Source organism: Lagenorhynchus albirostris, chromosome 5, assembly GCF_949774975.1.
Source record: "Lagenorhynchus albirostris chromosome 5, mLagAlb1.1, whole genome shotgun sequence".
Taxonomy (NCBI): domain Eukaryota; kingdom Metazoa; phylum Chordata; class Mammalia; order Artiodactyla; family Delphinidae; genus Lagenorhynchus; species Lagenorhynchus albirostris.
Window position 1 is genome coordinate 77,996,762 of NC_083099.1, and position 16,799 is coordinate 78,013,560.

General features: G+C 42.5%; 1 pseudogene; it reads right to left on the reverse strand.

Annotated features, from left to right (window-relative positions):
* Positions 1-4,962: 4,962 nt before the first annotated feature.
* Positions 4,963-5,515, reverse strand: LOC132520576 (large ribosomal subunit protein uL22-like; annotated as a pseudogene).
* Positions 5,516-16,799: the final 11,284 nt, after the last annotated feature.

The following is a 16,799-nucleotide window of genomic DNA, read 5'->3' on the forward strand; positions in this document are numbered from 1 at the left end:
CAACCACTGCGCCACCAGGGAAGCCTGAAACTCTTGTTTTACTGGGAAGTAAAACAAAGGAAATGGGATTTGAGGAAATATGAAAGGAGGGGAGGGGTGTCTGGAAACCCTCAAGAAGAGCCAAGGGTTAAAGGGCACTGCAGGTACTTTGCTGCCCAGTGCACGGCCGCATGGAAACCTTCCTTCTCATGATACTGTGGAACAACAGGGCAAACACCAGCAAACCACCCACAACTGCACTGAAGGGAAGGGGATTAAGAAGGGTTCAGCCTGGCCTATTTTTCACCTTCTCATTGATGTGGCTTGATTTTACCAAATTAGGAAAGGACAAGGTAGAGACTGCGGGTATAGGAAAGGAGAAGAGTAGAAAGGGGGATAAGGGAGGCAATCAGTCCCCACCATGGCTATTCCAAGGGTGACCGAGAGATGCAAGGGATGGGCCCTTCCTTCGAGGAGTTCCAAGTCCAGTTAGGAAGACAAAATCCCTTGGTATGGAAATGCAAACACATATGATAAATGGCCAGATTATAACAAAAGATGCAGAGGGGTGTGGGCTATGGGCAGGGTATAGCTAGGAAAGCTTCCTGGCGTAGAAGGCCTGGATGGGATCTGGACAGATTCTGAGGTGAGGGGTTCCATATTGGGGAGCTAAGCAGCTGGGACAGGACTGAGAAGGCATGTCACTGAAGACTTGGTGACATGTACCACTGTGTGAAAGAGGTAGGGCAGTAAAATGGAAAGTAAATTGTTCTTCCCACTTACTGGGAGTCCTAGTACTTCAGTTTTCTCACCTCTAAAACTAGGATAATAATGCCCTCTTTTCAGGGTTGTTGAAAGGGTGAAAAAATGATATGAATAGAGCACTAACACAGTTACTGGTACATGACAAGTGCTTTGAAAAGTGATAGATAAGTTTATTATGTTACTACTCCTAGACATAAAAGCACAGCATAGAAATAAGAGGACAGGAGAATGAGAATATAAAAAGCAAGTTGAAGATTTCCAGAAATGAAAATGTTCACGTTAAAAAGGGACACGGCTTCCCTGGTGGCGCAGTGGTTGAGAGTCTGCCTGCTGATGCAGGGGACACGGGTTCAGGCCCCGGTCCGGGATATCCCACATGCCGCGCAGCGGCTGGGCCCATGAGCCATGGCCGCTGAGCCTACGCGTCCGGAGCCTGTGCTCTGCAACGGGAGAGGCCACAGCAGGGAGAGGCCCCCCCCCCAAAAAGGGACAACATAAGGGGTGTTAAAATTTAAGGCATAAATGTAAAATAGATGGCTAGTGGAAAGTAGCCGCATAGCACAGGGAGATCAGCTCGGTGCTTTGTGACCACCTAGAGGGGTGGGTTAGGCAGGGTGGGAGGGAGATGCAAGAGGGAGGAGATATGGGGATATATGTATATGTATATCTGATTCACTTTGTTATACAGCAGAAACTAACACACCAATGTAAAGCAATTATATTTCAATCAAGATGTTAAAAAATTAATTAATTAATAATAAAAAAAATTAAGGCGTGACAAGACCTGAATAGGATCTTACTGTAAGTTGAAGGGAGTTTTGCCCTAACTCATGGATTGTGCAAGAATGAACTGCTGTTGGGTTTGACCGATTGTAGATGGGTTGTGGTGTGGTGTGTCTGAAGGCTACTGAATGCAACTTACAATGCTTAATAAAAATCTTTATTCTTTTAGTATATAAAAAAAATTAAAGCGTGGATTAGAGCAGGGCTACGTAATGTGTAGTCCATGGATCAGCATCACCTTGGGAGCTGTAACAACGGCGACTTCTCTCCAGGCCTACTTAATCAGAATTTCTGGGGGTAGAGCTCAGCAATCTGCATGTTAATAATATCCCCATCTTAAAGTATGAAAGCCCTGGACTGGAGGATGTGGAAAAGTTTCTTGGCCAAGAAATTAGCTCAATGTAGATATACCTGATTCCAGTTAGCTTTGCCCTCAAAATTAATCTTTTCACATGTGCAAGAGGGTTATTAATTTATAAAGAGAAACTTAGAGATTCTACAAGGAAAGTGAAACTATGAAAAAGAGTTAAGATTCAATCTCAATTATAATAGTAGAAAATAGTCACCGTAAGTGGGATAAAGTTATGTTAGTTTATGTTATTCAATCATGTTCTCCTGATAATAAAGTTCCGAAAAACATTTACGTTTTTAAAGCTTTGAGGATTTTAGAATTGTAAACCTATATCAATTCATTTAAGTCACAAAACTACCCTATTGTGATAGGTACTCTGGTCATCCCCAGTGTATAGATGAGGAAAGTGAGACGTGGAGAGGTGTCTAAGCTTAAAGGGCTAATAACTGGCAGAGCCAGGATTTGAAGCGAGGCGGTGAGACTCCAGATCCATGCTTCTAGCTGCTAGTCTGTGCTGCTTCACCCCCACCATAAATGACTTAGCCATCCCCTGACTGTTGGGCACAGTGGTTGCTTCCAGTGTTTCAGGTTCATTAATAAACACTGTGAAGAACATATTTGGGTATAAGTTTTTAACCATATTTCTGATGATTTCTTTAGGATAGAGTTCCAGAAATTGAAATCCTTGGTCAAGGGTGATCAACAATTTTAAGGCAATTGTTTTCCAGACAATATGTTAAGAGGGTAGCCATTTCCTTACTCCATCTTCATTATCTTTAAAGTCTTAGTATTCTTGATCAACAAACTGGTATATCATTCTAAAAATTCTTACTTCTTTTGTCGAGTCAAAATGTTTGTATATGTTCACCAACCATGTGCTTTTCCTCATTTGAAAAGTGTTATAGCCTTTGCCCAATTTTTTGAAGCCATGGTTTTAAATTCTATGAGCTCTTTAGATATTGAAACTTTTAACCAACTGGCATACTTGCTGCAATATTTTTTAGTTTATTTTCCTTTTAATTTAATTATGACTTTTTATACATAAGTATTTTAAATGTTTATGTAATACAATCTATCAAAATTTTCCTTTATGATTCTCTGTTACTTTCTCACTTTGAAAGAACTTCTGCATTCTCACAAAAAATATCCTCTGCTTTCCTCCCCACACCCCAAAATAGAAACTTTCCAAACTTCAAGTTTTAACTTGAAGTTACTATTTGAGGATATTTACAGTAAGATTCATTTTTTTCAGAGAGCTAAACAAGTTATGTGTGTTCATTTTTTTCAGGTGGGTATTTTTTCAGGTGGATATTCACAAAACCTGTATAGGATTGAGAGTCAGATAGTGGGAAGAACAGAGGGCTAGAGATAGAGTCAGGAGCATTAACCAGGTCTGTCATTTATATCATTTATAGCTGTGTTTCTCTTGCAAGTCACTCTACCTTTCAGTTTGCTGGTTTCCTCATTTGTAAAAGATGACACCTAGCCTGCCCATATCCCTTATGAGTGCTTTGTCAGTCACTTACTGCTATACCAGCCTGTGTATTAGACTTGTTCATTCCGTATGCTCCTCCAACGTACCAGGCACTATGCTGGATTCTGGGGTTTCAGTGTTAAATAAGACATGCTGTCTGTGCCTGATGACCTTGAACAATGTGTATTAGCTCAATGAGTCCTTTAACAATCAATGAGGTAGATAATATTAATAACCCCAGTTTATAGATAAGGAAAGTAGGGCCTAGAGTGATTGAACAACTTGCCCAAGGTCACACAACTGATAAGCTGTAGAGATGGGACATAAGCCCAGGTAATCTAACTACAGAGCCCAGACTTTTAACCAATGTACTGCACTGCCTCTCCTAAGATGAGGCTGAAAATTGGGTGACAATGGCACAGAGCCATACTTTATTTGGAATATTTTCATTTTTAAGAGTGCAGAAAGAAAAGGTCTCTTGGCCTCCTCACTCCCTTCTTCTCCTGATTACTTAGCACAGAAGGTGCCCTGTGGACGTAAGGATGAGCAGACCTGGATCCTGACCTGAAGGTGCTCATGATCTGATGGACTTGTGGTCTGAAGCTGTGGTGGAGAACCTCGGCCTGAGGGTTCCCCTCTCACCAGCTCTTTCAGATCAGCTGGCAACCCTCCTCTCCCCGGCCACCCTCTTCCGCAAGGGCTACCAGACTGGAGGTCTGGGTACCACAGCTGGCGTCTCTGAGTGAACGGTGCCAACATAATGCCTGACAAGCAGTTGGAACTCAACTGATGCTTGCTGAACTAAACTATGTCAAATTATAGAACATTTAGAGAGACTCTGTGGATATGATCATTCTTTCAACCATCAACCTCCATTATGAGGTGAAAAACAAAACTTTTTCTCTCCTAAGTACAAACAGTTCACAGTTATTAGGGGGAACAATTACAATCTCTTTGAGCCTGCTTCTTTCTTTCTACATGAAAAACAACAATTTAAACAAGAAACATGCATATTAGGAACTCCACCAACAAAGCAACATGGGTGAAAGAAGTCAAATAATTCCATTTTTCTATTTGATAGTAACTTTGCTTGTGTGTAACTGAAAGATTTGTTGAAAGAAGAATATCTAAAATTAGCTTCCTCTCTGCAGGTATCATATTACCTTTGCCCTCATCACTGATAAGCATTCCCTGAGGGTGGAGGAAAACAGGTTTCCAACCCGGTTCCCAGGGGGCGGTGGGAGGGGGGTGATCAATCATAGATGAGAAATACATAAAAGCCAATTAATTCAGTTTACTTAACCTAAGAAACCTTCATCCTTCCTGTTTTTTCCATGTAAGGATAAACCTCAGAGACAAGCAGGGGCAAAGGATACGGGCCAAGTAAGCAGCTACCATATGCCAAGCACTGTGTTAAGCACTTTCCATATATAGTCCATTTAAACCTGACAACTACCCTTTGGAGGAAACATTACCTCAGATTTATAGATAGCAAAGGGATAGCCACCAGTGAAAACTGAGGCTCACAGAGCTTAGATATATTGCCGAAGGTCACAGAGATGGAATGTCTACTTTTTTTACTTTTATTTGCATTTATTTTTTGTGGCATTTATTCCCAGGCCATAAGTTTTTGTTTCTTCAGTTTCTTCTAGCATATCTTTTTCTTCTGTGCAACGTCCTCTTCTGGTTTAGGAACAAACTTCTTTTTCTGTAAGGATCATCTCAATGTGGCAGAGAGAGCTCATGTATGGGTTGATCCAACCATGATCTCTGTAAGTCCAGTGCCGCATCTTGGCCGCTTTGTTCACCTGGATGTGCTCAATGACCAGAGAATCTACGTCTAAGCCCTTAAGTTCAGCATTACTCTCTGCATTTTTGAGCATGTGCAGTAAAAATTCAGCACTCTTTTTGGGTCACCGACCCTGCGTCCAGCCCCAGTGTTTGGCCTGGGCACACCTACCAACTCCACCATTGTAACGACGGAATGGCACACATTGCTTCTTTGAAGTGACATCCTTCACATACTTGGTGGCTTTTTGGATATGCATACCCTTAATGGCCTGGGCAGTTTCACGAGTGTTCTTAAAGTGAACATGAAGATTTGAACATCTTGACTTGCATGGTTTTGTGGGGTTTTCTGGGTCAGGTGAATTGCGAACCATTTTTAGAGGTCACCTCAGGCTGCTTATCGGAAAAGGGAAAGTCCACTTTTAATCAAATTCTAGACTGTCCATGGCAGAAACAGACCTTTTTCTCCCCTCGTTTCACATTTTGCCACCTCACTCATTGGTCCTGCCTAATTTAAGGTCTGTTCATTTCTGTGGCTTCAAGTAATTAGACAGTTGTTCAAGCAACTGAATCCAAGAGAACCACATTCAATCAGCATTTCCCAGGATCCACATTTGGGGGATACAGGCATAAAGCTCCCAGCAACTTTTCAGCAGACACTATCCATATGTCTGGATTATTTTCTGTCTTATGAATGGACAAATGTGGTTACCAAGACTACACTGTATTATAAAATAGGGACCACCTAAATCCTCTAATTCTCACTGACTTTAATAAAGGCACCTCGGCCAGAGGTTATTGGACTGTGGGAGGACACTTGAGAAAAAAGAAGGAAAAATTCAGTCATGCTAGTGTCAGGCAAGAATTGAACCAAAAGTACCAGGCATGAGTGAGGGTTATATGTGCCACATTATGACAATGGCAAATGGATGAAGTCTAACGTTCGTCCACCTTGAGCTAAAAGCCTCCCAGAAATGAGAGAGAGAGAGAGAGAGAAAAACAGAGAGACAAGATGAATGAATGAATGAAATTTGTTATGGATGAACTAGACTTTCCTGATCCTATTTAATGTTATGAGATGGAAATTGTCAAGGGGTCTCCTAAATTAGAAAGGCAGCTTTTTTTGGTATAATCACTGAGTCCTCAGTACATAAGCACTTCCTAAATATCTGATCCCCAGTTCTGCTTGACACCTGGCTTCCTTTCTTTATCCTAAGAACACTTGGATGACAGTACCAAAGGATGACAGACCGGAATCCCACTTATCACAGCTAATGAGTAATTGAGTTCTGTGGTATTTACCTTGCAGACATCTCAAGCACTTGTCTCCTTTTCTCCATGCCCACGGCCACCATGGTTCAGGCCATCATCACCATCATCTGAATAGTTATAATCTCTTTAAATGGTTGCTCTCCTCCAAACTTACCCCCCATTAACCCAGCATCCACATGCAGCCAGAATGACAGCGCTCCAAACAAAAATGCTCACTAAGTCACTTCCCTCCAGTGGCTCCCTTTGCCCCAGGATAAAAAATGAAAATAACAGCCAACAACAAGTGGGTGCATAAAGTGCCAGGTACTCCACGACTTAATTCAGTTCTTGCAGCAACTTTATGAGAGAGATACAGCCTTCGTTACCATTACTTATTGAGGCTAAGTGACTTGACCAAGGCCCCACAGCTAGAAAATGGCAGAACCATGACTCATACCTGGGACTGTCTGACCTCAGAGCACATGCTTTAATCACAATGCTATCGGTGTGATGGCATGCAGGTTCTGTGACCTGGCCTGCCTGCCACTCCAGCCTTATCTCTTCACGAGACCCTCTTTGCTCTTTATGCTTCAGCTCTTTGAGACACTTGCAGGTCCTCGACCTTGACACTCTGTTTCATGCGTGTCTTTGTTTGTTTGGGCACATGGATCCCTCTTCTATAATGCCTTCTCCCCTTTGTCTATCTTGTGGTATGTCTCATCTTTCAAGATTCAGCTCAAGTATTAACTCTTCCATGAACCTTTTCTGGACCCCTCCTCTCCTTTTCTACTAGAATTGACCACTCCCCTTCCTTGTGCATCACTGTACCTTAGTTATGCTTCCATTCTAGCAACCACAATGCTTTCCTACCCTTACATAGATAAGTATGACTCTCTCCCCTTACACTTCTGGGAATTCCTTAAATGCTGGGACTGAATCTTACTAATCCATTTTACCCACAGTATCTAACAGAGTGCTAGGCATATTGAAAGTTCACTGTAAATATTGTTGAATGAATAAAAATATTTGCACATGAAATATGATGCTTGGTCAAGACTCACCATGCCACTATATTGTGAGATTTATGTTAATTTTACTTACAGCGTCAATGCCATTAGTAATTTTTTTCTTTACCTAACGACTGTATATGAAACTTTGAAGAGGTACATGCAGCTTTAGGGTAACTAAAACTAGAGCAGTGGATAGGGGTGGAGAGAAGACACTGTAGCTGACCTGCCACACCTGTTTTCACCTGGGAAAGTATTCAGTGACAACAATGAGCTATCACCATACAAGCCAAATTTGGTATGGGAGTTATGTACATATCTACCTTAGCAGTGGAAATATGGATGATTCACATTTGAACCACAATGCACACATTTTATTGTGCGCAATAAACTAAACTGACAAGAATAAAATTAATCTAAACATTTAATTTAGAAGCAAGAACAACAATAATGGAAAACCATGACCAACTCAGGGCAGTACAAACAATGCTGTGATAACAAAGCATCCTTGCCCCAAATTCCAGAAATTCCAACTCTACATGTGTGCATATACAGTATTGCAAACAGTAAACCTGGCTTCTTGATTACTGGCAGCCAAATGGAATTCCTAACTGATACATTCTGGTCCTACCTCAAAGCCATATACATCCCCAACATTCCCACCTACCCTTGAATCTCATCTCAAGGGAAACCTCCTTGAGAAAGCCTTCCCTGATCTCAGAGGACAGTCTGTATACACCCTCAAAGACCTTCATTTCTTTCCTTTAGAAAGCTTATCTTAGGGACTTCCCTGGTGGCGCAGTGGTTGAGAATCTGCCTTCCAACTCAGGGGACGCGGGTCTTGATCTCTGGTCAGGGAACTAGATCCCACATGCATGCCGCAACTAAGAGTTTGCATGCCACTAAGCAGGCCGTGAGCTGCAACTAAGACCTGGCGCAATCAAAATAAATAAATAAAATAAAAATGAAAAAAAGAAGGAAAGCTTAAAAAAAAAAAAGAAAGCTTATCTTAGTTTGTAATTACATATTCAATACTCAGTTATTTTACTAATGGTGGCCTCCCCAAAGCATCTGTAAACTCCAGGAGATCAGAGACCTTGCCTGGTTTTATTCATCATTTTTCTCCCAGTGATTGGTACATAGCCAGGCATTCTGCAAACATTTTGAATGAACGAATGAATGATGAATGAGTCCTTCACGTCTTACTTACTCATTATTGCCTTGTTCTAAGAATTATACCCGATTCCTTACCAGTCTCAAGCTGGTACTCAGTGCATCCCTCTTCATTATTCCCCTACCCTACCACAAGGCTCAGTCCTTATTTTCCAATCCTCTCCTCTCCCAATCCTTCATTTAAAAAGGCTCTTAGAAGTGGCAGCTTCTAACCAACCTGAACGTCCTGAACTGTGTGGGATGCAGGTCAAGGTCATGCAACATGAAAAAATGAACACAGCAAAGGAAAATGTAGTGACTGGAGTAGCTATTAGGTTATTTTAAACAGTCTACACAACTCCTAAAAAACCCTATTAATTCAGGAAAAATAATTTAAACCACTTCTATTTTATCACATAGACTAAAGTGGGTTAATTTGCTGATTTTTTCCCCCACTTCTCAGTATGTTTTTGCCTTGCATAGAAAAAGTCTTGGAAAGTAGTTGATTGTGTTGGTTGATGGCAAGAAGTAAGCTGCATGTGTGGTCTGCTAGCCAAATTATCTAGAGGTTGTTCCTAAATGACAGGGCCCCACTTCCAGGATTCTTCTCCTCTTAAGGGTCTTGGCCTGCTCCTCTCTTTCTAATCCCCTGATCCCCTCTAACTCCTTCTTCTATATCTTCCCCTCCCGCCTTGTCTACCGCAAAGGTATGTCACTGAGCCCCTTCACAAATATAAAACATCCACCCTATGAGATTCCTACTGATGAAAAATCCTATTCCTGTTACTTTGCTGGTCCTAGGTGAAGGCAGCAGAGAAAATGGGAAGTGTGACTGGCAAAGTTCTGCTTTCAGGAATAGGAACTAGTGAAGTGTTAATTTCTGGAAATCTAGAACACTTTAGGAAATTTCCTTCATTAATTTTCCTCAGTACCAGACTCTACTTAAACTGCATTTGCAAAGTCCAGTTTAAGGGAAAGAACAGGTAGTACAGAATTCATCAGGGGCTCTTTCCCAAAGCTCCTTTCTTTAAATCTCTGGGAGAGTTAAGACAAGTAAAAGAAATGTCCTCTCGGGAGTGGGCTCCCTACCCCAAGGGCCACCCGGGTGAAAGACTTTTGAAGAGAGCAGGGGTGGGACCAGCGAGTAACCCAGGAGATTAAGGGATGCAGCCGGTGGCAGTGACGTCATTTTCTTTTGGTACTTTCATTAGGCAGGAGGTGAGATAACGAATCAAAGGGAGGGGACAGAAGAAGTAGAGTTGAAAAAGATATGGGTAAAAAACAAGGAAGGTATAAATAGACACAAATACAAGTATAGGAATATCTCTAGAAGTTAAACTTGCATTGTTTGATTTTTTAAAAAATCATCTATTTAAACTATAATTTATTGATTAAAAATAATAAAAGATTCTATCAAACTGGTACTTCTTTTTTCTCCCCAAGGAATATAGCGGCTGGTGATAAAGCCCTGGGACTGACACCTTAGTTTGGTGTCACTGAGACAAGGTCCCCAAGGCAGCTGGAGGCTTGGGCCAAGGATCCTGCTAGGGGACTCATGGCCCAGAAGGATGGGTGCTGACGCTGTAGCCTTCCATATGCACACACATTAGAAAACTGCCCGTTCTCTCATTAACACACGCAAAGGGAATACTTTCTGATTGTGTCACGGGCAGAAACAAGGCGGAGGCGCAAGCCGCTACCCAGAAGCCGCGTCTTCGTGCGCACTCCCGTTCATCCGCGAGGGCGACCCACTGCCCCTTCTGAGGACCGGTGAGCCCTTGGTCCGGCAAGGTGGACCCTGACTTCCCCCACGCCCCACGCCCAGTGTTCCGAGGCCTGAGCTGCTCCAGCGTGCGCCCTTCGCTTAGCCCCCAGCCCGCGGCCCCCAGCCCCGTCGCTGCCCCTCCCCCACTGGGCCCTTTCTGACCGCCCTCGCGGCCGGTGGTCCAGGTTACCTGGCGCCCCGGCCCGGGCTGCCTCACCGCGGGCAGCGCTGGCCGGTCGGCCGTGGGTTTCCACAAGGCGCGCTCAAGACGGCGCGCGGGGTCAGCTCCCGAAGCCAAGGTCACGGTCTCGGAGAGGCGCTCGTCCTCGGATATGTCCAAAGCAGCCCCCGCAGACCCTCTGGGCTGCAGCCGCTGCCCCGGCCTCGGAGCTCCGCCCCTCTCCCGCTCCCGCCCCCTCGGGGTCCCCGACTGCCGAGTCCAGCTCCCCTCGGAGCCGCTCGCGGGCTGCTCTTCAGCCCTCCACCCCGGGCAGCTCCGTTTCCCTCACCGGCTTCCCAGGTCGTGCTGAGCTGACTCCGCTGGAGCCAGGAGCCGAGGGCCACGCGTCGGGTCTGGTTCTCGGGGCGGCGGGCCCCGCGCTCGCGTCCTCTCCTGTTCTTTCCGGTGCCGCGCTGGGAGGTCCCGGACCCCAGATCCTGCTCCGGAGGTTGGAGAGACCCCCCACTTTCCTCCTCCTCCTTGGAGATGGAAAGAGGCTTAAGAGGTTGGGGGCCTACGACTCCTCCAACGTTCTCTGTGCTCAGTGCTAAGAGTGGGAAACTTTTTTTTCCCCGATAAAAGGCCAGAAAGTCACCGTAAAATAAATACAAATCGCGTACCAAAATTCTTACTCATTCTGCAAGACTCAGGTCAGGTGCTGCCTACGTTGCGAGATCTCCTCGGTGCTTGCAAACAGCTCCCTCCTTCCACTCTCTTGTGCGAAAGGGCGCTTCGGCCCTCCCTGGTTAGAGGCAGACACCTGTTGCGTGTCATTTCCTCTGCCCGACCTGACCGTGCTCTCCTTGAAGACCGCGACTCGGCCTGCCCTGCTCATCCCTGTACTCAGTCCCTGGCACGGCACCTGCCACCTATCAGGGGATCGAATCCTTTATGAATAAGTGGAAAATTGATTTCTTTTGTAAACAGCCAGTTATTTCTTTTTATCCTCAAATAACACATACTCCTTTGGGTGAGCAATTTGCTAGTCTCTATAAAGAGCCACAAAAGTTGTTATCCTCTTTGATGCATTAATTCCATTCTTGGAGAAATTTCCAGAACAAAATAATACTTATGTGCAGCTGTTTGTAGCAGGATCTTTTATTACAGAAAATAATTTAAAAAACCACAAAAAGCAAAGAAACAAAATCAAACTGTCAACAATAGGAAATTGGTAAAATAAATTATGGTAGGGTAACTTAATGAGATATTATACAATCGTTAAAATGAGAAACATCAAGGCAGGAGTGCCTCAAAATGTTTTTAGAACAAGGAGGGAGTATTTATTTACTTATAAAGCAAAAAAAAAAAAAGGAAAATATGAAGCAATGTGATAAAGTGTTTACAAAATAATATTAAGCCAAAAGAGTAAGAAATTGCATAGTTACCATGCTTAACAACGTCAAGTGAAAATGCAGATTTCTTTTCAGTAAAATGGGGTTAACACCTACCTTAAGGGGTTCTTGGAGCATTAAATAAGTTATTGGAGAAAAGTGCCTGATACCTAATGGGAACTCAGCAAAAAGTTTCCATTTTCCTACTCCAGAAGAACAGATACATCTGGAATCACAAATACATCCTCATCCTAGCCCAGGTCTGCTGACCTCCTTCTCTTCAAATGTAGGGTAAGAGAAGGAGTTGAACAAATGTTGAAGCACCAGGTTAAAGTGAAGGGGAGAATCTAGTTAATAAGAATAAATGCCTAGTCCTCCCTCAGGCCCAAATGCCCAGCAATACAAGTTCACAGTGGGGGATTTGGCTCAGCAGCCGTCCATACCAAAATATCTTAGAGATTTTAGTTGGCTACCAGCACAGCCTGGTCAGTGCCCAAAGGCTGAATTAATTCAGCCCAAAAGCTGAATGACACTGCAATCTTAGCCTGAATTTATACTCTTCAATCATCAACTTACAACTGGAGCAAAATATTCAAATGTCTTTAAGAAAACATCACTCTGAAGAGCTACTGTTACTTCCACTTTGAAGATGAAGAAACTGGTTAAGGTGTATAGGATTGGGCAGCTAGAAAATGGCAGAACAATGACCTGAATCTGATCAGGTTGACCACTGCCAAGCTGCTTTGCCAGTGGGTCCCAGTGTGTACATCTCCCACTAGAAGTATAGGCAGTGCTTTTGAGTGGTACACAGACAATGTTAAATAACAGTGGATCACATGGTGAAAAAAGTTATGCTTTCTTCAATTCTCTTGAACCTATGAATGTTAAGAAAGAAGTATCATTTCTGTGGTGCTTTGTCTTTACACCTCTCAACACTTGCTAATCTCCTGTTCTAACAAAGCGAGAGCCTGCCTCAGGAGCAGCACTCTTGCCAGGCAACAGTTCCTGAGTAGAATTTAACATCATCACTTTCTCTTCCTTCTGATATTATTCCTTATGCTGTTAATTTGTAATTGGTGTGAGGTTTTCACTTACAAGGTGATGTAGTTTCCATTTAAGGCAAAATTACTTGGCTAAGAAAATTGGGTAATTTGAAAGGGAGATATTAAGGAGCTAATAGGACGAGTGATACTTAGATATGGTAAAAAGGACAAAATGTGGAGGTGGTACACAGGTGTTTGATGTTTGGGAAATACTGCCCTACACTCTGTTATGATCAGTGGGTGCAAGGTATGGTGAGGTGGGTTTCAGTTCAAAATGAATGAGAACTTTCTGACAATCAGAGCTGTCTAGGAAGATGAAAAAGGGCTGCCTTGGGGGTGTTAACCACATTTCCCTCACTCTGGGGTTGAAGCAGAGGTTAGATGCCTGTTTGTCATGAATGATGCCATGAGAGGTCAAACACCAGATAGGCTAGAAGCTTTATATTTCCAGCGAACCAGAATCTGAGATTTTTGAAAGCAGAGCTTCCCAGGGATCTGACCACCTCAAAGACTGGATTTTGGAGTAAGTTACATTAACTTCCTTTGAGGACAAATCCCAAAGAAGAGTTCCAAGTGAGCTTTGAGCAATAGCTGCACCACTGTGCCAACTGTATAATTTATGGAGCACTTGAAAATGTTAGGATGCTTGTTTACAATTCAATTATCTACTAATTACACTTTCTTTTGAGTAGCCTGTATTCATAAGCATCCCCAAGGGCCAAGAGGATGGAGTTGCTCCTTCCTTCCACACATCAGCATCTCCCAGCTCCAGGCTTTTGTGGTATCTGCTTACCCCAAAGCAGCTGCTTCTGCTGTTCACTGTAACCCGTTTTGACTGGAATAAAAATATGTGTGTGGGGAAAAAGGTAAATAGCAGTTGAAAAGTTACTTTGGTTTAGGAAATTTACTTTGCAACCATTTAGCCTAAAATTGATGATGTATAGACCACGTTCTGACTGCCTTAAAGTTCTAGAATATTTTGCACATGAGCTATCTTAGAGGTCACCTAGGTCCATTGCCTCAAAGGGCAGAGATCCTCTTAGTAGCTTGTTTGGCAGGTGAGCTGGAGGGAGAAGAGCATTCAGAAGGCCCCATGAAGGAATAACTGCTTCCACTCAGATAACTGCATCAAGGGAAAGCTCATCTAAGTGTCAGACAGCTCTTTGGGTTAGGAGTTTCTTTCCTGAGGCATTCGTGATACCTTTCTTTCCCTCACACTCCATATCCAGTCCATCTGCAAGTCTTGCTGGCTCTGATTTCCAAATACATCCAGAATCAAACTCTTTTCTCCACCTTCACCACTACCAGTTTCTCTAAGCCAGCATGATCTTACTCTTAGAAAACCTCCTAACTGGTCCTGCATCCACCCTTGCGGATATCTCTATAGTCTATTCTTCACACAGCAACTGGATTGATAGATTTGGAACAACTTGGATATGTAATTTCTCTGCTTAAAACCTTGTCTGTAATGGCTTCCTGTCTCTCTCAGAGTAAAACCTAGTAAAATCCATGCCCCATGGAGACCAGCATTATCTGGCCCCTCGCTATTTCTATGACGTTATCTCCTACAATCTTTCTTGGCCCCATACACACTGGTTCCTTTACTGGTTTTTGGATGTGCCCAGCATATCCTGCCTTGGGGTCTCTGCATTTACCTTTCTCAGTCTGGAGCACTCTTCTCCCTAACTTCTTTTGCTCTTAATTCTAAGTGTTACCTTTTCAGAGAGACCTTCCTTTGGGATTCCTGTCCTCTGATAGCATAGCCTCTCTTTCACCCCTCTTCATCACTGTTTATTTATCCTGCTTTACTATGTTTTAAAGATGTTGTAAAGTTTACTGATGGTTTGAGAGCAGTAAATTTGCGGGGTGTGTGTGTGTGATGGGGTCATAGAGGGATTAGAGCAAATCACAGCACAGAAATCAACTTAAAAATGAATATTAGGGGCTTCCCTGGTGGCGCAGTGGTTAAGAGTCCGCCTGCCGATGCAGACAACACGGGTTCGTGCCCCTGTCCGGGAAGATCCCACATGCCGCGGAGCGGCGAGGCCCGTGAGCCATGGCCGCTGAGCCTGCGCGTCTGGAGCCTGTGCTCCGCAATGGGAGAGGCCACAACAGTGAGAGGCCCGCGTACCGCAAAAAAAAAAAAAAAAAAAAAAGAATATTAAATACTCTGTTCTTTAAAAACACTTAAGGAATCCAGCTACTGTGAATTTCTTGTTGGCCGTCTTTCCTCCATGGTTCCCAGTCTCCTGTTTCATTACTGTCGGGTTTTCTCACACTCTCACTTGTAGCCCAAGTTCTCTTTTTATTCTAACCTCGCTCAGGATACTCTAAAAAACTCAAATGGGGCCTATCTCTTTTGTTCATTTTTGTTTTAATTAACTAATTTCATTTAAGTATAACATATGTTTAGAAACATGTACAGTTTGACCAGTGCGTATATCATTTTCCATCCTCTAAACCCTCCAGAGAGTAACAACTAGCCTGACTTCTAATACCATAGATTATTTATATTTATACCAATGGAATCATTCAGTAAACACTCGTTTACGTCTAGCTTCTTTCACCCAATAATTTGTGAGATTCAACCATACTGTGCAGTAGTTTGTTGCTTTTTCATTTCTGTGTCCTATTCCAATGTGTGACCATGTCATAATTTATTGATTCATTTTACTATTGATGGGCATTTGAATTGCTCTCAGTTTTGAGCTATTATTAATAATGCTGCTGTGAAATTCTTGTATATGTCTCGGTGTACATGTGCTTGCATTTCTGTTGGGCAATATGTAGGAGTAGAATTACTTGGTTAAAAGATATGCATATGTTTAGCACTAGAAGATATTGCCAAAGAATTTTCCAGAATGGTCATACTAATTTATATTTCCACCAGTAGTAAATGAGAATTCTTACTTATCTCCTTACCAACACTTGGTGTAGTCTTTTAAAAAAAATATTACTCTTGCGTGTGTAAAGTGATGTCTCATTGTAGTTTTACTTTGCATTTCCCAGATGACCAGTGAAGTTGAGTGCCTTTTCATATGTTTATTGACTATTTAGATATTCTCTTTAATGAAGTGTCTGTTTATGTCTCTCTCCCCCTTCTCGTTTTAAAAATTGGGTTGTCTCTCTTTTTCCTTATCAATATATGTTTTTTTCTGATATGCTAGGCTTATATTTAGGGTTTTTTTGGTCAATTATTGATATTGAAAATACCTTTTCCAATTCTGTGGTTTGCCTTTTCACTCTGTTTTTAAATTGAAGTATAGTTGATTTACAGTATTGTGTTAGTTTCAGGTGAACAGCCTTTTCACTCTCTTGATAGTGCCTTTTCATGAACAGAAGTTCTTATTTTTAATGTAGTCCAGTTTATCTATATTTTCCTTTATGATTAATGTGTTTTGGTCCTGCTTAAGAAATCTTTGCCTACACCAAGTCATGAATATATTCTCCAATGTTATCTTCTAGAAGCTTTTTGTTTTGTCTTTTACATTAAGATCTACAATCCTACTGGAATTGATTTTTGTACGGGTCAACTTTCATGTTTTTCCCAATGAATTTCCAATTGACTTGGCACCATTTATTGAAAAGATCAACCTTTCTCTACTGTTCTGTGTGTCACCATTGCTTTGAAGTACCCATATATGTGTGGTTCTGTTTATGAACTCTCAGTTGTGTCTGGTTAGTCTATTTATCTATTCTTTTGCCAAAATACCATACTGTCTTATTTATTGTGGCTTTATAGTAAGTTGTAAAATCTGGTACAGTAAGTTCTCTAACTTTATTCTTCTTTAAGATCATCTTGGCTACTCTTGGACCTTTGCATTTCCATATACCTCTTTAGAATCAGCTTGTCAACACACACACACACACACACACACACACACACACA